Genomic DNA, 26,450 nt, shown 5'->3' on the forward strand with positions numbered 1-26,450 from the left:
TTTATCACATGTATCAAAAGATTGTAAGAAAAAAAAAAGCTAACAAAACTAATTAGGATTGGGTTGTGTTCACTACACATTTTCTTGAACGTATAGTTGCAACAATTAGGACTTTAACCCAGAAAACCGATAGTGACCCATAAGTAACTTCGGCACATAAGAAACAGCACTTCCATTGATCTTTTTATCAACACAAACTTGGCTTGTTTGTGATTTATGCTACCAAGTTGTTTCCTGTTAAGACACATTTTAATTTTGAAATGACTGTATGGGTGGAATGAGAAGATATTGACGTGAACTTTTTCTTAGTAAATTACATTCTTAGAAATAATGTACGGGTCCTAGCTTATATGGCCCTTAGTCTTTTTTGGATTTCTTATCTTGGCTGTTTTCTTCTGTTCTGAAACATTGAACAGTGTGGCCTCTTAGGACCATATTGATAAGGCAGACTGACAAGTGAACAGTGTTTTAAAGAACTGCTTGCAACCTCTAGATATTCCGTTGAGACCAAGATATGTTTACCAAGAAAATAACTTTTCCCACAAAAAATGTACTGGTTCTGACCAGAAACTCTTTAGCAGTAGTTACCAAAAGTTTTCTGGTCGTACTCAAGTTGTTTAAAGGAAGGCTCCAGTCATTAGATAATTAATAAAAACTTCAGTATTTAGTGAAACGTTATGTTTAAACCATACCCTGAAGAAATCAGCGATATTCCCCGGTAAATAAAGATTTTATAGCTCTTTTTTATCAAAACCTGTATCTTCCGTCAGGCAGCTGCCATTTTGGCCATTTTCAGTAGTCACAGGATCCGAAAAACTAGGTCGTGACATCATCTATGCGTTCACTTTGTAAACACGACAGCTCATCAGACGAAAACATGGCGGAGTATTTCAGTTCGGACTCGTCAGCCGAGGAAGAAGTTTTGAGCAATGTGGAGAGATTGGATGGGGGAATTCAGCCATACAGGTTCGAGCCAAGTGGCCAGAACCGTCAGGAATCCAGGGACAGTGACGATGAGGATGAGAAGCACGGTGATCTTGCTGGAGACGATCCCTTTACTCGTGCAATTGATTTCGGGGGGCGAGTAGGGAGACCTGTACATGAATGGTGTACTTGCGATCGGTGTGTAGCCATGGACACACCTCTTATGAACATATGTTGTCATGAGCTTGAAGAGCTTGAAAATAAACTGTTCACAGACGACTTGGATTGAATATGTTTACACAGGGAATTCAACACTGTGGTGTTAGAAAAAGCTGTATTGAGAACAGCACTGGTTGCCATGAAGGATGTGAAACGCACATCTTTGGTTGAACCAATAAATTAAAGGTGGGTAAATTTAAGGGGTACAGCCCTTTCTTCTTAGCATTATATACTTTACAATTATTATTATTATTATTATTATTATTATTATTATTATTATTATTATTATTATTAATGGACATATCAACTAAAGACATTTAATTTGTTTCGGAAGTTCTGGATTAAAGATTGAATTGACTTTATCAAAAGTTTTAAAATGACGTTTACATTCTAGGAGGAAATTATTTTCATCCTCAATCTCATGGCAATGTTTGCACAACCTGTCATTTACAGGAGTATTTGTGTATCGACCATATTCAATAAGAAGTTTATGGTTGTTAATTCTAAAGCGTGTCAAATGGATTCTGTCTACAATTGCATGGCAAGGACATGAAGGACAATGACAGATCATTTTCAAAACCAAAACTTTACTAAGTATAGCCATGATAAAAGAAATCAAAAAGCATATCTACAGAATGCACTCTTTATAGAACAATGTAGGCTAGGAGTCCTAACACAGGGCTGCCAACATTTGAGTTCAGCTTGGAGTGAGATTTTTTTTTGGTGAACCGAAAAAAGAAACGTTCATGTGTACAGTGTTACAAATGTATTGAACATGTACAGGGTTTCCCATTAATGTACCGGGCGCTACAGTGGAATACGCATATACACAGTGTACCCGCAACTCTTACAATCAAGTGCTATTTTATAAGTGGGGGGGGGTCCTCATCTCCAAGATTTTTTTTTTAAATATTGAAGTTAAATGCATCAACCTGGTGCACTTTGAGAGCAAAATGAATTTATGGTAAACAGATTTAATTTTTCTTTATGGATATTTTACAAATCACTCACCTTTTAAACTGTATTCTTGTTTTCACTGTATATCCGCCGGCGGGGACCCTGTTTTTTTTTTTCACGACACTTTGTCTCAGGGGATCTTAATATTTAAGAACCTATTAATGTGTTATACCAGATTAACGGAAATAATCTCAGCTAATTGACGATATAAACCATTTTTACCAAAACAAAACACAAGTCTCATAAGAAGCATCTAAATGACCCCTTAGCGAAAAATGCTCACGCACTTTAGCACAGAACTCAAGATAAAAGTACCCTTATTACTTATTGTAGCTCCACATACAATATATCCGATTAAAGTTGAGGTTCCACAGATTATTTAGGTATATAGTATCGTCACTGAGTGATCCGAACTTGTGACAGGGGAAACAAAAACAGACATCACAACACGTACCTTTACGGAGCTTCTAGGGAGATCGTCTCACCGTAGCTGTTAATCTGATCAAAAGACGTGTTCAATGGCATTAAAATGAGAAAAAACGCAGCTGAATCGGTTAATCCATAGGTTGATAAAGTTTCTGGGTAATAATTTGTCTTATTTATAATCCATAATTCAATTTTTATGTAAAAATCGGAGTGCAAAAGTTAGCTGCTAATGGTAGCCACCAGAGTGGCTGCTGCTTCCGGTCTAGGCTATGCGGCAGTCTAACACACACACATGACCAAATAAGGACTATGTGGGAGTTCCCCTCGATTCCATTGGCTCTGACGGTTAGGAAGAGATGTCACATGTCAAAATCCAGCAGGGGGAGCCAGAGATATGAAAAATCCACCCAAATGGCCCCAGAAGAGGTTTTTTATTGTTGCTAAATCTGTCTAAAAAGGTCAAATATCACTTGTTTTGCATCAATCTTGATACAGGGTCATTAATATATTTTGTACTTTGGATTCCTAAAGCTTTTAGTCTACTAACCCATCATCCAAGGTTAGTTTTCACTATAAGTACAACATATATTTTGGACGGACACTATAATTTACAGTTTTTTACCATGTTCAATCTGAATTTTCTTTAAAATAAAAAACATCTATATTGAATCTGACTTTTCTACATCCAACTGACAGGTTTATCATTACTTTGAGAAAAAAGATTATTAATTTAACCCTTTTAGAAGGGAAGATATGGTCATTTGTTCTGGGAATGTCATTTTCGAGCCTGAAACCTGAAAAACAGGCTCGGGGTTTAACAGGTTTTAATATCCGTTTAGTTAACCAGATGCTAACAACAACAATGCAAATTGTGATTTTGGTAGAAATATACTGTATAATAGTAAAGTTATTTAAGATGATGCCATATTTATTGAAGATTTTACATTATAAATATTCCCCACAATTATTCAAAAGCATATTCTTCCAAACTATCTGCTGTAGTATGACCACCAGGAGACTATTGATGTGTGTGGTGAGTTTGGTAGTAATAAGCTGTATAATAGTGATTGAATATTATTGTATTCTCTTTTTTCGGAGTTGCACTTTGCAGACGGTCCCTGAGCAGAGCACTCGTTTCTTCTCCGGCTGCAGATAGAGACCAATGTAATGTGCCCAGCTCGGAGGACGGCGCGTATTGGCTTTTTTTTTTAACAAAATGTGATTGTAGTTCGTTGTCAACCTTACCACGGTACTTCGGAGACGTCATTTGTGTCTGAATAATGTTTTCATGAGTTATTGATCCGTGAAATCAGAATCTTCCAATATCGTTCCAACTTTACTGAACTAAGCCAGAAGACCGTCTCATTTCGTAGACCGCTCGGTTTGCTGTTCCTTCACTTTATTTTTATATACATTTTTTTTGGACGAAAACTTAGCATGAGGAAAGGCAAGTGTGGCTTGAGTGCGTGAGATATGGGTTAATTGCATGACTCTCAAGCTCAATGCGTGAGTGTTGGCAGCCCTGCCTAACATAATAATGGTACAATGTAGTTGAATAAATTCCATAGTAGTTAATCAATCAAATAAAGAAAGCATTCCGGAGCATTTACGGAGCACACGTGCACGTGCACACGGAGCCTTCCGTGGATTGTTCCTATCCGAATTGTGGCAATGTTTCGCGATAAAATGAGGCATATTTCAATATAATTGAGAGAGTAACTAGAGTAAACAAAATGAACAAAGCACATACGTCAATTTGTCCTCGACACCAAACGCATAGTTCACGTCACTTCCGGTAAAATAAGTCATGTGACTCGTCAAAATGGCGCCGCCCACAGGGTTGATGTTATTTCGGTAATTAATCAGCTTAAAGTCACTGATAACGTCATTGGATTAAAAAAAAGAAAAAAAAAGACTGGCAGAGACTGGTCTGTTTTATCGGATGATAATTATTTAAAAATGTGTGTCATGAGGACTCCCTCCCTTTAAGGTCACATTTGAAACCTTAGTTACCAATTCCAAGATAAGATACTTCCTTATTTCTCGAATGAAAAACAAAGGTTTGTTAATGCTAGTTGATTGTTTTGAATAAATGTCAATTGGTGTTGCTATTGAAAGCAATTCTAGAACCCTGAAGGCAGGAGAGACTGAAAAGAGTCAAGGGAAGCTTATAAAAGTTAACAGCATTTAATTACACAAAAGATGCAGTGGTGTACAAAATGAAATGTGCGAGTGGAGGCGCTCTCCACATCCAACAACCGGTCAGTAGCCTACAGGTCAGGGGGTAGAAGAGGTCAATTCTTGGCTTGCTCTTCCGAGTCCAATGCAATTCCTGCCTTTTTCTGTAGCTAAATTGCATCATTCTGGTGTCTGTGGTTATTTAACATTCCCTGCTGCACATTATTCAGCGTCAATAAATGAGTGCTAATCCCAGTGTGCTCAGTGTACAACATCACATGTCATTTCACCTTGGTTCAAGGTTTGAAATCGTATGATTCCGCCAGATGCTAAATGCTAACCAGAAGTGACGAATTTTCAGAATAAAAGTGTCAAGTTAATAGTTAGTGAACTTCCGGTTTCTCAGAATAAAACTGATTTAAATCAAATAGTGTATTTAATTCAAATTATGCCATATCAACATTGATTTTAATTTCTAACAATCCCTCCTTACATACCATTTAAGGTATGTAAATAATATTGAAATCAAAGAGTTCTTCATCCGAACATTGCATGGTACATAACTCGTAAAAGTAAAAAATACAAATAAGAATACATATTCATCATAAATATGAAGTTTTTCATTTGTGCATCACTTCTAGCTTAAACCTTTAATGTCACTTCGCAAAATAGCAGCAATTAGCTTGGTATGGAAAACGTCTAACTCCCTCCTTTCACATCATAAATCATCTTAATACTGTATCTGGTGTAAAGGCACTTGTTCCTTTACAAAGTATAAGAAGGATTAAACTATCTAAAAATAGCTAAATATTACTCTTTATTTAAACAAGTCTAGCGTCATTCTATCGGTCTGTTTTTATCTAACTGTTTGTGTCATCCTTTTACTTTGTCTCTGGTGCAATTTACGAACCTCTGCTGGCTCCAGTAGATATAGTTCTCTCCATCCACATTCTTGTTGGTTGTGGGACAGAGGAATAATAATTCAGAACCTGCTGATACTTGAATCTTACTACTTGGCATATGTTACAAAACAAAAAACATCTTCATGGTGAACTAAATAAAATCCTTGTAATCTTTCTCAAATCTAATATAACAATTAACTATTTCTGTTTGTGGTAAAAACACACTAACGTTATGTAATAACATTTCATTATGATTCAAAAACAACTAAAGTCATGATGATGTCAGAGTGAATGATTTCCTGAGTGTGTCTGTCCTGTAAGGGACGTCATTCTCTGCTTGGATCGTGTGCAGAAATCCCATCGATTGCACCTGGCAATACTGCTTCTACCTATCTATTATCAAGCTGAAAAATGAATACAGAAATCCAACATACTGTCATCAAATGTCTTTCTATTATGAATTTAAATGAAATGTATATCCCCATAATGACCTAAACAATCAAGTCTATGGCTTTTACTTATTTTACCAGGCTAGTTACAAGATGTTGTCTAAATTAAATTCTGTCTCATTACATTAATATGTTTTAGCTTAACTGTAATATGTTCTTTCTACATTTCAAACCTCAGGTACTTTAATATCTGTTGAAATATTACAAAATGGTTTCATTATCACAGGTCAACTTCTTCTGTATTCCATTCTGGAATTACATCTCTCACAGTAGCCCCTTGGCCACTGATTCTGCATCTGTGTTACCGGTTATAACTCAATCAATATTAGAAACATGTCAACATTCACCAAACAGTATATTATCCCTAGATATAATAATAATAATAATAATAGATTTAATGTGTTAGCGCTTTTACAGGTGCTCAAAGACGCTTTACAGATAATAGTGAAGAAAAAAAGAAAAGAGAAGAAAGGAACAACAAATAAATATATAGTTAAAGTTAAAGTCAAATAATACAAAAACAATCACACATGAAAAGCCAGATTGAAGAGGTGAGTTTTTGTGAGTTTTTTTAAGGTGGTGAGGTCGGTGCAGTCTCTGATGGGTTGTGGGAGTGAGTTCCAGAGGGAGGGGGCAGCGACGGAGAAGGCTCTGTCCCCCCCAGGTCCGGTGATTGGTGCGGGTGGGGATGGATAGGAGGTTGGCTTCTGATGAGCGGAGGCAGTGGGAAGGGGTGTGGTGGTGCAGCAGGTTTGTGAGGTAGGGGGGGCCTGGTTGTTGAGGGCTTTGTAAGTAATGAGTTCAGCTGACTGTCGAAGATGACTCCGAGGTTGCGGATGTGAGGGGGGGAGATAGAGTGTGGCTGTCAATGGTGAAGTTGAAATTCTGGATGTCTTTGATACGGGATGGGGGGCCAATGATGATGATGTCTGATTTGGCACTGTTTAGTTGGAGATAGTTTGTTTGCATCCATGCTTTTATTTCTGAGAGACAGTTGGTGAGAGTGGAGTGTGTTGTGGGGGTGATGTTTTTTGTTGAGATATAAAGTTGGATGTCATCGGCGTAGCAGTGAAATTGAAGGTTGTGGCGACGAATTATTTTGCCAAGGGGGAGCATGTAAAGGATGAAGAGGAGGGGGCCAAGCACCGAACCCTGGGGGACGCCTTGGGACAGAGGAGCAGTGGAGGAGGTGCAGTTGTTGATGTTGATAAACTGATGTCTGTCGGTGAGGTAGGATTTCAGCCAGGAGAGTGCAGTGTCAGTGATGTTGAGTGATGATTCGAGGAGGGACAGCAGGATGGTGTGGTTGATGGTGTCGAATGCTGCGGTGAGGTCGAGGAGGATGAGGATGTTCAGGTTGCCGGAGTCAGAGGAGAGGAGGAGGTCGTTTGTGATTTTCAGAAGAGCTGTTTCTGTGCTGTGTTTTGATCGGAAACCGGATTGAAATGGCTCAAAGAGGTCATTGGAGCTGAGGTGGGATTTTAGTTGTGAGGCAATGACACGTTCAAGTATTTTTGACAGAAAGGGGAGATTTGAGATGGGCCGGAAGTTGGACATGATGTCAGGTGTGAGCCCAGGTCTTTTGAGAATGGGTGTGACAGCAGCCAGTTTGAGAGAGGGGGGAACTGATCCAGATCTGAGGGAGGAGTTAATGATGGTGGCGATGAGCTGGGACATGGCAGGGAGGCTCTCTTTAACAAATTTGGAGGGCATTGGGTCAAGTGTGCAGGTGGAGTTAATTCCAGTCATGAAGTGGGAAAGTTGCATGGGGGTCACAGGGGAGAAGTGGGACAGGGGCTGTGAGGTGAAGGGGGGGGAGCCAGGAGAGGAGGTGGGGGGTGCTGATGAGGGTGTCAGATTGCTGTAAATGTTGCTGATTTTGGTTTGGAAAAACGAAAGGAAGGAGTTGCACTGTTCGGTGGTGAAGGACGAGGTGGCGTTGTCACAGGGTTTGAGAAGTTTGCTGATGGTGGAGAACAGACGCTTGGGGTTGCTGGAGCCAGACTGAATGAGTTGTGAGTATTAATTAGACCGGGCTGCTTTGAGTGCATTACTGTACTGCTGTAGATAGTCTAGATATGGAGCAGGTTAATACTAAAACTATCTTCAATGCTCAGTTTGAACATCTGGGTTGGGGCGGAAAGTTTCTTTCAATCCTTAAAAGAACAATTTAATTTGTGAATTTTACAACCAAGTTGACATTTTATCAATTATACACACTCCCCCCTTTTTACACATGAACTCATGTGTAATAAAATCCTGTAATGGGGAGGGGAAACAACCTTCAGGTAAATATTGGTTAGGGACATAGCGAACATTCACAATTTGACATCCATTATTGTCATTTCCAAAGTAAACACTTCAGTGAAAATAAGTGTTTCTCTCCGTCTTTCAGGCCTAAAAGAAACAGAATCCTCAGATTTTTGTTTGAGTTTTACATTTGCAAACCGCCAACTCCTGTGGGAGTAAAATATCATCAAGTAGATTAGAAACGGGTCACATGTCCGGTTTCCCCTTTTTACGGAATTTTTAGGAAATCTCTCGTTTCCCTTGGAGCTCCAAAATAATATGTTAGTCCAAAAACATGCTTGGTTAGTTATTGTTTTAGAATCATGCAGTTACACTGATCACATGCCGGCATTCATTCACACTCACACTGCCTGGTTGTCACGTCAGGTTTGGTCAGGTACACCCCAGAGTCAGTCATTGACAGTGCTTTTGTCACACTGTCAGTCAGGGTCAAAGGTAATTTGGTCTCGGTCTTTTGGCCATGTCGTGCTCTGCAGAGTCTTTTCAGAGGTATTTCAGCATAGGCGGGTTCCCTTTATCTACAAAAATATGTCATATGTGGAGCGCCATTCCTTATTCATTCACGATTTCAACTATGATTTTCAAGATGGTTCTAACTTTCCATTTGGACTTCTGCCTCCCATCTTTCCTGAAACTTGGTACAAAACTCACTTCCTTATAGTACTTCTACTACTGCAATTCATTTACACCTAATTAGTATTACAATGTCTAATAGATCTAATTCAGAAATGTGCTTACATAACTATTATCTTGAGTCAAACCATTACTAGGATCTGTGTAGCTCTGCTATGTATTTCATAGCTTATCTATCTTCAATTCTGGTCTACTTAAAAAACAATGTTAAACTCTTTAGCAGTGTGTGGAACCTTGGGTGTCGGAACATGTAACAATTACTCCCTCCTTTATCAAGGATTTTAAAACAGAAGTCATTTCATATTTCCATCTGAAAGCCCTCCTATGGTAATAACTATGCTACAATGGAGAAATCAATAATTTAGATTGGAATACTATATTTGGCTTGGCACTAGCTCTCCCTTTAACATTATCCATACAAATAAAGATTTGTCTTATAGAGTGGTTCCTAAAACTATCGTTTTAATGGTGATCAATATTGTAACAAATGAGATCACTACTTTATTCACACGTGAATAAAAATCTCTTAAGGAATGATTTGTTAACATGATGAAAAGATTGAAGAATATGGTTCCACTCTGTCATGTCTCCCCCTTTATCCCTCAGTGTGTTTTTGGATGATTTTCTCATTTTACTTTAATAGTTTCCTCTTTACTGTCATTTTAATTTACCAATTCATTAATTCATGGTTAATAAATCTTTCTGTCTTTACATATTTATGAAGTTAATTCAAGTTCTTTAAATTAATAAGTGTGTTTATGTGTAAATTCACTCATTCCCGTTTTCCTTTTCTCCTCCCCTGGTTGTCTGAAGCCGTGACCCCGGCCTCCTCACTTCTAATCGACTATGCCAACTCCTCTGATTCTGTCTTCTCTTCAGTCCATCAGCTCTTGAATCCATCCGCTGTAACTCTTTTAGGCAACCTTTGGCCCAGTCACATCTGCAGCCCACATCATGCCACTGTTCTTTGCACTGCTTTGCATTTCATCTCCTCCTTTACAGTCTCTTTGCTGTTTTTATGGAGGGCGGATTCTGCTCTCATGTCCCACACTCTGCTCTTTTGCCAAATCTCGTGGCTCAGCTTGGAACTTCATGTCCTGTCTGAGGGACTGATGAGAGTACCTATGTGTATGTCAGCAAGCTGTTTGGTTCTGGATGCCACAGGTGGAGCTTGTTGTTGTTGTTGTCTCAGCTCTGGTTCTCTGTCTGTTTGATGGAGAAGGAAGAGTCTCCTGTTGGGTTAGGTCTTTTGTCTGCTTGGAGGGACGGGATCGTAGCCTTTCTGACTCAGAGGAGGAGTCCAGGTCTCGGGACACATTATCTATAAGAAATCTAACACACTGAGGTTAAATAAATCGAACCCTTTCCACTCTGTCCCTTTCTAATCATACTATCTGTCTTAGTTGTTAAATGCCATCTAAACAACACAATGAATGCCTACTAATGATATTACAAATACTTCCTCTAAAAATTGTTTCATCCATTGCTACATATTTACCCAACCTGACACTTCCAGGAAACCATTTTCTCCTATAAACTGAAACACCTACATGTTTCAAGCATCACATATCCCACACACTACGAAAGAACATCTCCATATTTTCTCCAATATTTTAAATCCCACTGTTACTTAGAACAATAGTAAACCTGCAGAGCACACTAATCAGATTACAGTAATATAATTTGACTCAAGTGTAGGCCTATGTCTACTTTCCATTATACTTATTACTTTTAGTGAACATTTATTTATATTGTCTAAATTCCTTGTCTATGATGTGCAAACAGTTAGAGTATAAAAATGTGTTTCTCAATGTATTTACACTCCACGGATTCTTGAGTTTACTCATCTCCTGGTGCTGTCGTTGTAAAAATGTTCGATTCCTTATTGTTTTGTACCAGTTTTACAAAATCAGTTCTAACTGCCGTGCCGTTTCTGGAAATGCTACACACTTTGTAAGTGGGTGCCAACATGTTCCTTTTTTAACTTTGATCCGGAGTGCATCTGCAGTGCGTTCTACAACTTCCCACGGTCCACTCCATACAGGTTGCAACAAGTTCATCCTGTGGATTTTTACATTTACCGAATCCCCTGGTCCAACAGAAATATTCGTCATGGCCCTGGCATATGCTTCCGCCTCAATTTTTCTCATATCTAACACTGGTTCTCCTCTGTATTGTGAGGTGATACCTTGTGGTGGATATTGCTGAGTGAGGCAATCTCTGGCCAAATGTCTACAATCACCGCATATGAAGCAGCCGCTATCTCTTCTTCCTCTTGAGCATTGCTTTCCTCTCCATTGTCCCTTTTGTTGATACTGTATGGGAGTGTATAACTGTGCTTGCGACTGTACTTGGGTAGGAAGATACACAGGTATTTTCTGTTGCTGGAATTGTGTGGGAAGATACTGCTGTGCTTGTGGCTGTACTTGCGTAGGAAGATACACAGGTGTCTGCTGTTGAAGATACTGCTGTGCTTGTGGCTGTACTTGCGTAGGAAGATACACAGGTATCTGCTGAACTTGGTTTTGTGGACATACACTTCCTCCTCCGCTTTGTTGGTTCTGCATTTGATTCTCTGGTTCTTCCTGAGTTTGAACTGTTGGAGGTGTCCACCCTGCCTTCTCTGCTAGTATGGCCATCTGATTAGCTTCAGTATCTTTCTCAGCCATCTGCATCTTCAAAAGTATTTTTCCCAGTTTCTTTGTTTCTTCTTCATCTTCCTTTGTTATTTCCTGGTATTTGATGTCATGGTGAATGAGATGTAGTCTCCATTCTTCTGGGATTTTAGCTTCTAACCCCACCACATCTCTAAGGCGTACCTGCACTGATTGGGGAAGGGCTTTAATGACCGCGTCCTTCCACAGCATTGTGACAGCCGGCGAAACGTCATGTTGTTCTCCAGTACAGTCCTCCCACACTCCTTCGCATCTCTTCAGGAAGGCATGCATGTTTTCCTCCGTGCCTTTCCTCAGGCCGGTGAGGGCATGTAAACTGCGTGTTGTCGGGTAGATGTGACGAATACCAGCCCAATAATTCGACCTGATGTAGTTGAATGAAGTGTCATCTGGGTCGTGCGTGCAATTGGCCTTGGAATCTACTGCTCTTGCTTCCATTCGTCCTTCAATCCGTCCGAGCACGGCCCTCATGTCTCCCAAGCACAGGTGGTCTTGGGCTGTGTATCTCTCCAGATCAGTCACCCACTTCTGACCTCCTTTCGTGAGTGGAGTTAGTTTTGCCACTAATGCTTCCATGTCCATGTGAGCCCATGGTTGGTATTGAAATCCTCCTCTTCCAGCCGCTATCAATGGCATGGAGGTATATGCACCGGTTCTTCGTTCTTCTTGTTCTCTCCGTTGTCTATCTGCCATCATGTCCTAGAATCTTACATCTTCTTGTCGTCTTTCCGCCAGAAGTTGTTGGTATTTATCTTCCTCCCTTTGTCTTTCTGCAACAATGTCATTATGGGCTTCAACTGACTTTCGTCTCTCTTCCATAATGTCATTATGTGCTTCATCTGCTTTTCGTCTTTCTTCCATTCCTCTGTTGAGCTGCTCTTCCATTCTTCTGTTGAGTTCCTTTTCCCTTATTCTGCACAGTTCTTCCATTATTCGGTTGGATTCTTCTTCTCTACTGCAGAGTTCCTTTTCCATTATTCTGCCGAGTTCTTCCATTCTTCTGTTGGATTCTTCCTCTCTTCTGCAGAGTTCTGCTTCCATTCTTCTGCTTAGTTCTTCCATTCTTCTGTTGGTCTCCTCTTCCATTCTTCTGCTGAGTTCTACCACATGTAAGCTGTTTGTCAATCCTTGGCTGGCATCTTCCAGATGGAATACCAGACTTGCAACCATAACTTTTCTTTTTTCAGCTATGTTCATAGCAATGTTTTCAGGTCAATACCAAGAGGGTTGTCCGGCTTTGATCCATGCTTTTTCCTGTTGTAGGTATTCAGCATTCTCATGTTCAACTACAGCTTTTCTATGGGCTTCCGTTGGTCCAGGTTGATCATCTGCTGGAATCAATCCTCTCGTTTGCCACGGTTATAACAGTTTCTCCATTCGGTTCCATGTCTTCTGTCTTTTACTTGAAACTGTTAAAGCATCTGATCTGATTTTTACCCTTTCCTTGATATCTGCAGTTGAGCCTGGCTCTGTGACTGGTCTCAACTTGTTGTCTTTTGACGACATGTTTAAGTACTTGGATAATATTATTAAGTTATCAAAGATGAAAAACTAATCCTCTGAATAGTACCTTTGTATTCTTTATAAAGACATCCTATGTCACCTGAACTTAACTTTAAAATCTGGTTGTTTTTAAAAAAAAATAAATTAAAATGTTGTAAAACTGAAATTGGAAAATCAAAATTAGACAAATTAAATTAACATTTTGAAATTATGCAAATTTTAAAATCTGAATAAATAAATAAAAATGAACAGTGTATGGTTTTGACTTAGTAATATGAAAATAGGAATATGGTGCAAATCCAAATAAACCGTGTACAGTGTATACTCAAGTTTATGAAATTATGCAAATGTCATAAAATGAGTCAACTACAATACTTCAATTCAAAGAAACCACCTGTAATCTTTATCTGTGTGGTGAAGAATGTATTAACTGTAATACTTATGTCCGCTAGGGGAGCTGTTTTATTTTTAACTCCTCAAATGTATCAACGTGTACTTCCGGTTCATAAACCTACTTCCTGTTTATTTCACCAAAATAATAAAGTTCAAATGACTTTCTTTGAAAAGCATGAAAAACAAAACAACTCAATCTACTCTCAACGTTCATCTACACCATCCCTGTGTATTTAATCAGTAATTACCGGTTGTATCTTTACTCAAACTATTTCACCATCTAGTAATGCCAACTGACTAGCTAACTAGCTTAGCAGTATAGCATACACCTCATGTGACTGGGGGAAGGAGAAGACTCAACATGTACAAATTAAAACCACACTGCTTGACAATACAAAACAACACAATCTTCATTTATCTTAGCTCTAAATTCTATAGATGCTGACCTTAAAAGCTGATCTCATACCAATCTTTTGCAAAATCCTTTCGGCTTAGAACATCGCACAAAAATATACTTTTCGGCTAAAAAACTCCACACAATATACTTTATTAAACCAGACTACGCCGGTTTAACACATCAAACATATAGACTAACATGAATGGACCCAGTCCAGTGTAAACCAGATACAATCTAGTGCCTCCCCAGAAGTTCTTAAGACTATGTAATATTCACATTAATCGGGCGGCGCCGAAGATACAACAGAGATGAATAGAAACACTATATACAATCTCCACACCACTCGCAATCACCACATTATCACCACAGATCAATCTACAGATCACTACCAACGCTTGCACCTAATGTAAGTTATTTAACTATACAGTTTTTGAATTGAACAGGTAACTGTCTCACCTTTCGTTTAGGCCCAGCCAAAAACTCCAGCAGTGAGTCTGTAGCCTGTCCTCCCCTTTGTGCAGCCTGGTGTGATGCTAGTTAGCTTGCAGCCTTCTCCTCTACTCAGCTAAATTGACGCCAAATTGAAAGCAATTCTAGAACCCTGAAGGCAGGAGAGACTGAAAAGAGTCAAGGGAAGCTTATAAAAGTGAACAGCATTTAATTACACAAAAGATGTGGTGGTGTACAAAATGAAATGTGCGAGTGGAGGCGCTCTCCACATCCAACAACCGGTCAGTACAGTTCAGGGGGTAGAAGATGTAAATTCTTGGCTTGCTCTTCCTGTTGTCATCTGAGGTCTTCTCCTATTGGCCGGCGTCGTCGGGGGGCGGGTCCAATGCAATTCCTGCCTTTTTCTGTAGCTAAATTGCATCATTCTGGTGTCTGTGGTAATTTAAACATTCCCTGCTGCACATTATTCAGGGTCAATAAATGAGTGCTAATCCCAGTGTGCTCAGTGTACAACATCACATGTCATTTCACCTTGGTTCAAGGTTTGAAATCGTATGATTCCGCAAGATGCTAAATGCTAACCAGAAGTGACGAATTTTCAGAATAAAAGTGTCAAGTTAATAGTTAGTGAACTTCCGGTTTTTCAGAATAAAACTGATTTAAATCAAATAGTGTATTTAATTCAAATTATGCCATATCAACATTGATTTTAATTTCTAACACTATCGAAAGTCATATTGATACCGTCTTTCTGGACACATGAAGTTGAAACCTTCTAGTCACAAACTAAAAACATTTTGAACTTGCTGGCCTCCAGAAGGTTCCTAAACTTATTGTAATTAATGATTTCATGCTAGTAATAACAGTATAGAGAACCGCAGTGACGCGTCGTAAAACCAGGAAGCAAGTTAGCATTTTTAGCACTTCCGGTTCCTTCCTCAAAAAGCAATGCATTTTTTCCATAGGGTTTTGGAAAATAGCTCGAAATAAGTTCTGTGGTTGACACAAATTTAAGAGATAAGTCACGTTTTGTTCTACGACATTAAATACGTCAGCAGTAACCCCACTGGGGATTTTTGAAGAGTTTACGTGTCTGAAAAACGATGGTTGTTACCGAGTGGCTGAATAGGACTACAGAAATTGTCGAGGCCGTTGTACGTCATTACGCAGAACACGCAAACACTCCCGCTAAGTTTGTTTTCCCCTGTGTTCTGCTTGAAAGCAAGTACCTGCCTATCTTTAGTATCTGTATATCTATATCTGACCATTAGAATCTGTATTTTTGAAATTGTCGTTTTTAACACAGTAGTTTTACAAATTATAGAATAATTAATTACCGGTGTTTTCCAATTTTACTCGGCAGTTCGTTTCGTTAGCTAACGTTAGCTAAAGCTAGCGCTACTAGTTAGCTACGCAATGGTTTGTTGCTTTGCTCCGGGTTGCAGCCACAGGTCTTTGCATGAAACGTGCTTGTTCTATCGTTTCCCGGCCAATGTTTTCCAAAGGAGAGTCTGGATTCGTGCCATGAGGTAAGCTGACGTTACATTTTTGTCCATGTCACGGTGAAATGTAAATGATGGGTAGTGACTGTATCGCCGTTTTAGAGATGGCGCTGCTGAAAAGACCGCAACATAAGTAAAGATAATGAATACATCCTATTAAAATCTGTGTGGCTTATATGATAAGTCTAATTAGTGCAAGCAGGATAACGTTTCACCATGTACAGTGCATGACATTAAGGATTTTGGGAGATGGCCCTGTGGGCCATCTAAGCTAATTTACAGATGGCCCTGAGCCCAATAGAGATTGCCCTGAAAAATGCGTGCGGACGAAATGCCACGAAGGGTTTGGGGGGCCTCCCCCTAGAGCATTTAGATTTTTGCAGGTCTTAGATCTATGCTGTCTGGTGCATTCTCTAGACTGAATTATAAGATGAACCAGCACAATATTATATTGTACAATTTCAATTGTATTCTTCATTTCACTTATTTGTTTGTTCTTGTTTGTGTTTGCTCGCTTGCATGCCCTGCATAGCTATAAGAAATACTTAAGTTGTTGGTCAAGACACTTTCCATCTGATGAAGGCAAATGCCTTCATCAGATGTAAAAAAGTAGAAAACATTACATTCAGTTGTAACTGCCAAAACAAACATTATATACACTATTATGGCCCCTGTTAAAAATGTTTGTAATGTTATCTACTGTAAGTTGGTCGAACGAATGCCTCCTCATCCGGAAGCTGACCGAGCAGACCCGAGCAGCAGTCGAGAGGAGCCGAGCGCATCCGCGAAGCATACAAAATAGCGACGTCAGAGTTCCCGGGTTATGGGGTTATGGCTAGAAAGGATCCGTCTTGTGTAAATATGACGTCATGTTCTCGTTGTAACTCTCGTTGGAGCGGCTTGGAAACACATCTACAGCAGTAACATAATGCAACATACACATTAATGCAGCAGGATAATAGTAAAACACTGAAAGGGAACATTTTATTGCACCAGGAGCTATCTTGGGACTTTTACTGCGACAACGTTGACTTGCCTGTGAATAAAAAATAAACCATAGTGTTGGTGATCTACAGTAATTCTTCTTTGAACAGCAAGACCGCTAACACTCTATTTCAACAATCACACTCCCTGTCATTGACATAATTAATAGATAGTTTAGCTTCTCACCATCATTTGCTGTGGCCCACTGATGTTAACGATATTTACACTAGACGGATCCTTTCTAGCCATAACCGGGTTATGGCTAGAAAGGATCCGTCTAGTGTAAATATGACGTCCCATTCTCGTTGTAACTCTCGTTGTAATCGGAGCGGCTCGGAAACACATCTACAGCAGTAACATGATGCAACATAAACATTAATGCAGCAGCAATATTAATAGAGAAACATTAGACTTAATAGTAAAACACTGCAAGGGAAAATTTTATTGCACCAGGAGCTATCTTGGGACTTTTACTGCGACAACGTTGACTTGCCTGTGAATAAAAAATAAACCATAGTGTTGGTGATCTACAGTGTTGTCATTCTTCTTTGAACACCAACAAGACTGCTAACACCCTATTTCAATAATCACACTCCCTGTCATTGACATAATTAATAGATAGTTTAGCTTCTCACCATCATTTGCTGTGGCCAACTGATGTTAACAATCGTAACTGAAAGGCTGCCTGCCAAACGTAAACATTCAGCCACGTGACATTCAGCCAAACTCTCGCGAGAGTTTTACACAAGACGGATCCTTTCTAGCCATAACCGAGTTCCCGTTGGCCGGCAAAATCTAAATCTCTTCGGTCACAATAATTTCCCTTTAGCACAATACCGCTTCAGTTGCGCCACTTATGTGACAGACAAGAAGAGTATATGTGACAGACAAGAATAGTCAATTCTAATGTCTAACACTTAATGTGGAGAAAGAGATGTCCTGTATGGGTTGATTGTGCGTTGATCTGTTGGTAATGCCTCGGGGTTCCGGTGGGCATGTAAACAAATGCATAATGCTGCGCTATACTTTGTGGCCTCACCCAGTTGCATAGCGACACTTATTGTTTAGGTGTCTTTTAATAAGCAGGTAGTCCTATCATTAGCTAGAACTAGCTAGATCTGATCAATATGGACATACATGCGAGTGAAGTCTAATCTGACGGGAGAGAGAGATCAGCTGTTGCTGATGAGTCGACAGGCAGTTCTGCATGATCACATGCAGCGGTGAGCGGACAAAACACACACCTCAGGTTAGAATATCACACGTAGCTATTTTAATTACCTCTCAAACTGCCGTAACTAGTTATAGATATGTTTAGTTTTACTGTCGGGTCACTCATTACTGGATCCGCGAGCTGCATGATACTGGCATAATAGATTGCCCGATCGGGCAACCAGCAGGTGAGGCTTCATTGCCTGAGCTAAATTCTAGATGGCCCCGGGCCATCGGGCAGCCCTTAATGTCGAGCCCTGATGTAACTAAAGATTGTAGTCAGGGAAATCAGTTTGACATATTGAACTAATAACAAATCACCTCTGGCTTGCAGAGAACTCTCTGCTCCATAGCTTCTCTTGGATGTAAAATCACATGTACATTTTACATTTATATTCAATTTAATATTCCATCCCTCACATACTTTTGTATATATAATAACTTATATTTTATTTTTCTTGTTATGCTGCTGCAACACAAACATTTCCCAAATTGGGATCAATACAGTAATATCTTATCTTAATTAATTAAGAAATATAACTATTATAATTAGTGTAGCAGCTGACACCTATTTTCAATATGGATTAATCTACCATTTATTTCTTTAGTTCAATTTTCATCTATAAAAATGTCAAAATAGTGAAAATGTTCAGCCTATGTACTGTATGTCTTAATGCTCTTACAGTATATGTGACGGTGTGACTTCCATGAAACTAATATTTTATATCTTCCCATCAGACGAGCTGACAGGAAACCTAACACTCTAACAACCACAGCATTACAAAAGCGAGTAAATGTAAGTTAAAAACAATTCACAATTTTTTTATTTCTTCTTCCTTGCAGTGAGTTGAAGCTGACCTTGCACTTGGTGCCAGTAAGGATGTTCCTCACGCAGGCTGAATGTTTCTCCTTCCTTACTGACACAGAAGCCCTTGATTTGCAATGCTTCACTAATTGTCATTTCCCTGGCTCCGTAGGGACACTTTACCTCCAGCACAGCGGAAGACCCTACCAGACCATCTGGAGATGCCCCCAACAATCCTGATAGGGAGAGCCGCAAATCTGACTCATGGACCTGCATCTGGGTTGCAGTGGTGAATGCCCTGATGCCCTCACATTCATTCATAGTCCCCCACTGTACAGACAAAACACCATCAAGGGCCTGTTGTTGCCCTAGCACCTTGGCAATAAGGTCACACGCTTTGACCTCAGGACAGCTCCAAAGTTGCTGGCAGTTAACCTTCTTTTCCTGAACAAATGCCAGTTTGGGTTAGTTTGCTGACCAGTGGTAGCCACCTGAATTGCCCTCTGTTGCTCTTCAGACAATGCCATGCTTGCCACAATTGCCTCAGGTCCCTGATGCCCAACAGATTTGATAATTTCAGGAACAGTAAGTGTTTCCAAGCTGTAGTGTTCCTCTTCTGGCTCGGGGGAGAGAAGCCAAGAAATTCCTGAAAACCTGCCCCCAAGTCTGTCCCTCAGCCAGTCACGATCTTCAGAGGTGGGCTCTCTTGTCAGCGGATTAAATTAGTTATTGGTTTCAACAGTCACATTAAAACAGTTACTAAATCAGCTTGCTATCACCTAAAGAACATATCTAGGATTAAAAGACTAATGTCACAGCAGGATTTGGAAAAACGTGTCCATGCTTTTATCTTCAGTAGACTGGACTACTGCAATGGTGTCTTCACAGGTCTCACTAAAAAATATATTAGAAAGCTGCAGCTGATTCAGAACACCGCTGCTCGAGTCCTCACTAACACTAAGAAAGTGGATCACATCACTCCAGTTCTGAAGTCTTTACACTGGCTTCCTGTGTGTCAAAGAATAGATTTCAAAATACTGCTGTTGTTTATAAAGCACTGCAATGTTTAGGACCAAAATGCATTTCTGACCTCCTGCTAAATGATGAACCATCCAAATCTCTCAGGTCTTCAGGGACTGGTCAGCTTTCTGTCCCCAGAGTCAGAACTAAACATGGTAAAGCAGCGTTCAGTTATTATGCTCCAAATATCTAGAACAAACTCCCAGAAACCTGCAGGTCCGCTGCAACTCTTACTACTTTTAAATCCAGGCTGAAGACTTTTCTTTTTGTCGCTGCTTTTAATTGAACCATTCATATCTTAGACTGCACTGTAACTTTTATCCATGTATTTTTTCTTTTAATGTTTATTTTATTTGCTTTTCTTTTTAATGACTGATTTTAAATGCCATTTTTTTAATGTCTTTCATTTTTTGTAAAGCACTTTGAATTGCCTTGTGTTGAAAAGTGCTATATAAATAAACTTGCCATGCCTTGCCTAATAAAGATTTCATGTGACACATACAATTGATTTGTTGATGGGAATTAATGTGAATAAATTAACTCTAGGTTAACGGTACTCTTGCTATCACTACTCACCGACACTATAAACCTTGTCCCTCATGCTAGCCCTGACAACACCGGTAAGCACACCTTCATCTAGGCTGCACTGTTACGTGTCCTGACTTGTAGTGGTTCTCTCTTCTATCTACACTCTTATTGTCATCTTTGTACAACGATATCAGACTGGTAATTGACACAGCCATGACTTCTAGTTAAATTCAGTGTGGCTAAAATGAAAAGCTTTGTACGCGCGAAAGTCAAATTCAGCTTTATTGTCAAAAATTCTACATGTGTTATACATCCAGAAATATCGTTTCCCACAGTGTGACATGTATACATAAAACAAAACAAAAAGGGCCTAGATAAACGTGGTATACATTAAACAAAACAAAAAGGGCCTAGATAACCGGGGTATACAGTTTAAAATGTTAATATATTTAAAGTGTTCAAAGTGCAGTTTCAGTGCAAGTCAGTTGAAACGATCTTAAGTTGGCGTGACGATGAAGTCGTGCGACCCTGCTGCTGTACTGGCTTGTAGTTCGTTTATAGCATAACGTTAGCATTTCGCTTTTGGCGACTAGATTTATGATTCAAAAATTATAAAAGTAGGGTTGACATGTGGAGATTATCCGGCTGAACAAAACGTGATCCCTCTCTTAAATGTGTGTCAACCACAGACCTTATTTCGAGCTATTTTCCAAAATCCTATGGAGAATTTGCATTGGTTTTTCATGAAGGAACCGGAAGAAGTTTACTTCCGGGTTTTACGACGCGTCACTGCGGTTCTCTATTAGCATTAGTAATAATACATTCATTAAAAAGGAGTACAAGTGGTGGTAGTTGCAGTATGGTCAAGCTTCATGTGACAGAGTGTCCGCCCTCACATTGAGGTAACGATGTTAGTGCTGAAATGTGATTTGACACACACTCCATCCTCATGTGACACAAGGGTTTTACGACGCGTCACTGCGGTTCTCTATTAGCATTAGTAATAATACATTCATTAAAAAGGAGTACAAGTGGTGGTAGTTGCAGTATGGTCAAGCTTCATGTGACAGAGTGTCCGCCCTCACATTGAGGTAACGATGTTAGTGCTGAAATGTGATTTGACACACACTCCATCCTCATGTGACACAGTTAGAAACAGTCAGCAGATACACTGGTTGGTGTGTGTGTGTGTGTGTGTGTGTGTGTGTGTGTGTGTGTGTGTGTGTGTGTGTGTGTGTGTGTGTGTGTGTGTGTGTGTGTGTGTGTGTGTGTGTGTGTGTGTGTGTGTGTGTGTGTGTGTGTGTGTGTGTGTGTGTGTGTGTGTGTGTGTGTGTGTGTGTGTGTGTGTGTGTGTGTGTGTGTGTGTGTGTGTAATGGGCCACTTGTGAATCTAAAGAGGACTTTGTCAGTGTACCACAGAGTGGATCAGGTTCTCCTTCTCTTAAGCCGGCCTGTGATGACTTGTCATGAGCACCCTGACCCGCAGCTTAACCCCTTCCAATCAAACTGGCTTAACTGCAGAGGCTCACAGGAAGGCCTGGTGGTAGCCAAATAACAGGCAAACTGACAGATCAACATACAGCAGGTCAGCTCTGCTCATTGCTATTTCCTAATGCTAGTTAGGCTGCATGTGTAAGTCTTGTTTTTCCAACAGTTCACCTGTTCTGCATGACAGATAGCAACATTTTCATGTACCCAAAATATGTTTTATGTTTTTCTTTAGCTGTCTAGATCAAATTATCTGATGAAATTAAATGTACCTTTACGTTAAAATGTTGAAGTAACGTTACTTAGTTTTGACAACCTAATATCCAAAAAGAGGTCCCTCTGCAGGTAACAAAAATAACCATTTGCTCTGCTGAAAATATTAGTGCAACCTCATGACAAATCAACTAGATTATCTTTCTTGGTTGACATTCTGTTTCTCTAGGCATCTAATACACACATGCAAGAGGAAGGTGCGTCCTTTAGCTTACAACTCATCTTGTTTTCTATACTTTTATTTGAAAAAGGAAATGATTTGTTGGCATCTGAGCTGAGTTAACCTGGGTGTTTTCCAGCCGAGAAACATATCCACAATAGAACCAGATATAGGAGCTGACAACCCATATCTATAATGAGAAAGTATATACAATGTGTTTTAATTTTAAAACAATTTTAAGCATGTAAAGTTCCAAATATTCTAGTCCTTCTTCTATTTCTACATTTACTAAAACCAAAATGCTTTATCTCCTTGAAAGGGAATACACAAGCAAACCCAACCCTTAAACAGTGATTAAAGAGTAAAGATAAAACAAATAAAAACAAGCTTAACTAGATGAAATTCATTGATTTTCCAAAATAAAAAGTGGACTGCAATGTGGGCATAACTCATTTGACAAAAAGGCCAAAACTCACCAGTGACTGCCTGTCTCTCAATAATTCACATTTTCCTGACTTTCCAAACCTTGTAGGGGGCTATAGTGATTCCAACTGAATACATACATCTCTGAAAACTGCTGAAAGATTCAACAAAAGAAAGCAAGTTATGCTTAGCTTAGTACTTTTACAATTTTTCATTCAAACGTTTTTTCATTAGCAGAAACTCTTGGCTATGGATTGAGACCCGATTTCTCAATAGCAAAACTTTGGGGGCATTAATGATGCCGTTGGATGATTACGCTGAGTGGAGGAAACGTACTCCTCAAGATTGCAAATGTGAATGGAAAACATAACTTGTATAATAATAACTATTGATATTCAGATTGATGTTAGCATTGCATTTCAAGAGAACTCATGGTATACGCTAACCCTTTCTTTCAGACTCCACATTGTATGTTCAGTCACAAAAAGACCTTTTGTTTGAGTTTGATTCACTCAAAAGGAGATCTGTCCTTGAGAGATGTGTATAGGGCGAGAGCATTTACTTAAAGGCCCAGTGAAGTGTGCACCTGTGCATGATCTGTTATGCTAATACGTATAGTAATGACCAAAATTGTCCATTGGAACCCATATAAAAATTTTTTGGAATAGCAACAAATTTGACGAGTTTTGAATTTTCCGGGGAAATCTGCAGTCGACCTTTGCCTTCGTGGGCGTGGCTTGCGATCTACTGCGTGACGTCACGAGATGGACGCCGCTGCACTGTTTACATTCACCACCGTTCGTTTTTTCTCTTTTTCAAAGTCGAATTTCTCAACGTTTTTGAGCTAGTATTTTCCTGGAAAGTGTGTCGGAGTCGACTGGAAGTGATTGCCAATCGAGAAAACCTGACAATGGAGGCGACAGTGAAGAAAGAGGGATGAAAAACACAGGGGAAACGATGCATTGCCGCTGGCTGTAGTAATGTCAAGTCTGCCGAAGTGGCGATGTTTCTGTTCCCAAAAGATGAAGGTGAGCCTGGCTGGTGTCATTGTTTCGGAGATTCTTTGATTGATCATGATAAATAAAGGCCACTGGTCGATTCGAGAGAGAGAGAAAGAGAGACTGAGAGAGTTACAGGGTTGTTGTTAGCATCTGGTGCTAGCTCGGAGCTAACGGAGATTAGCTGTTTCAACAATAAGGAGAGGGAGAGTGCTCTCCTGTGGGACTGAGAGAGATAACGTCAGCTCAGGGAGGTAAACTGTAGCCTAAGTTATCTCAGTGGGTTTGGTCATCTATGTAAACAAATATTTCCATCTATGTAATATTAGTTGTATAAAATAGGTTAAGAAATCATTCCAATGTTTTTTGATTATTGAAATATATGTTTCATATGAGTGTTGAGAGCTGTATCCGTAAATCTCTTAATGTTGCCCTCAAAGTGCACCAGATTGATCACTTTCCTCATCTATCCTGTCCGAAAAGCTGTCCAAATCAATCATTTCTCTCACACTAGTATCACTTTCCAGAGTCTCCGCCATGTTTACAATCGCAACTGGGTACATCTTGTGACGTCACAGCCACTATCGTCTGCAACTTCCGTTAGGCTCAGACGGCAAAATTAATAATTCATTAATTCATTAATTATGAATTATTAAAAATTATTTTAGCCATGAACAGGCACAATGATATGTAAGGAATGAAACTGCCATTTCATTTTGGTGCAAAAATATGCACTTCACTGGGCCTTTAAAGTGTACATATTGTGCTATATTGGAAAAATATATTGTAGGGCCATGCCTATATACAACATGTCGGTGAAGTTTTCTTTTCAAAATACCAAACAGATCACCCATTGTAGCCATGCCTCATACTGCTCAAACCCCTCTTTTGCAGCCCTGTTAGAGAAACGCGGATCTTGGGTCCTTAGCTTGAAAAAAATAAATAGAGGAGGCGGAGCTAATGCCTTATCAGAATTCTACCGGAGATAAAGTTGAATTCTGCTGTGGTAAAACGCCATCCTGCTCTAAACCACATCAAGGATTATTACTGAAACAGTATGGAGCGCAAATGCTTTATCACAAGGTGAGTTCTTTTTCTATGTCCTGCTTTTTAAACACATGTGCTCTTCAGTACAGGTTAGCTCTGAGTGTCAGAGAGGCCTGCTAATGTAAACAAAGACGAGATTACGTCCAAAACACGTCAGGCATTGTTTCTGATAGCAACTTTCTGTGGGTCCGCTGCCGATTTGACGTCAGATCAGCAGCAAATCTGTATCCGCTCGTTGTACACCCGTTTTTAAAAGATTTGGGTACGGAGGAAAAGAGATAGGGTTTTATTTTCTGACGCTGCGAGAGTTCCCAGACGCACCGGGGACCAGTGTTGGGACTAACGTGTTACAATAACGCAACTACCCTTTGCGGTAACTAATAACGTCACTGTTACCTATTCCCATTCAGTAACGCCGTTATAGTTACTGTGATTTAAATGGGTGCATTACTGCGTTACATTATTTGATCCAACTGAACCAAATCTCCCTGCGGATGTAACTTACAAGCGAATACAGTGATGTCCTCTCACAGTACCATGGAAAAGTGAAAGTGACCAGAGAGGAGTGATGATTGGTTAACGCGGGGTAACATTTCAGAGTAAGCCAATCAGAGACAGAGTTGGGCGGGTCTTGCCTTATGGGGAAAATACAGAAGCCTCATCCCAATACCCCTCCTCGACTTCTCTCTTCCCCTCCTCTGGGTCTTGACCCGGAAATCGATCAAGACACGCCATTTTGAAGGACGTCCCAATAGCTGAAATGCACACGGAGGAGTCGAGGAGGGGTGAGGGAGGAGGGGTGAGGGAGGAGGGGTGCGGGAGGAGACGAAAGGGAGGATACACACGAGCAGACTACGCGGAAGTGTTTTCACTACTCGCGTATAAAAGCCCCGCCCCCACCTTCACAGCTGGTCGATTTCAACAGAGGAAAACCGACAACTAGAAGATGAGAGGAAAAGCATCACATAAATGTATAAGTGCTCACAGCTCCGTGGGAATTATTATGTGCAATACATTTCTAGAAGGCTTCACATTACTATAATTATATTTGTATTTAAATGTAGGCTACATTTTACACCAAACGTACGGTGGCCGGCAAGTACAAACGCGGAACAACGGCCCAAAACGCATACATTAGCAGGAAACACGTGCAAATGATGAAATGAAAAACAAACCCCGTAAACAAACGCAACAAAAAAACGCTGCACGATATGCAAAGTCCAAAGCACATGCAAATCCCAAAGCACATACAAATCCCAAAACACACGCTAGCTATATAAATATGACGCTATATGTATAAAAACGAAACAAAACGTACCTTCTTATAGCTTTCTCCACTCTCTCTGAACTTTCTTTCCTCCGATTTCCATCACTCTTGTTTGTTCTCTCTATGTCTGGTCATACATCAATCTGTTCCACGTAGCGCGCCCCCTAGAGGCCTGGAGCATTTCCGGAATGTTTTTTCTTTGTATGTGTTTTGGGATTTGTATGTGCTTTGGGATTTGCATGTGCTTTGGACTTTGCATATCGTGCAGTTTTTTTTTGTTGCGTTTGTTTTCGGGGTTTGTTTGTTTAGTTTGCATCATTTCTGTAA

The 26,450-nt window shown here is 39.9% G+C and overlaps 1 protein-coding gene across 1 annotated transcript in view; it reads left to right on the forward strand.

The window, feature by feature from the left end:
* Positions 1 to 26,450, forward strand: part of naaladl2 (N-acetylated alpha-linked acidic dipeptidase like 2) — a 1,042,014-nt gene that overhangs the window by 130,812 nt on the left and 884,752 nt on the right. The window lies entirely within an intron of this gene.

This window comes from Notothenia rossii (assembly GCF_949606895.1).
Source record: "Notothenia rossii genome assembly, chromosome: 1".
Classification (NCBI taxonomy): domain Eukaryota; kingdom Metazoa; phylum Chordata; class Actinopteri; order Perciformes; family Nototheniidae; genus Notothenia; species Notothenia rossii.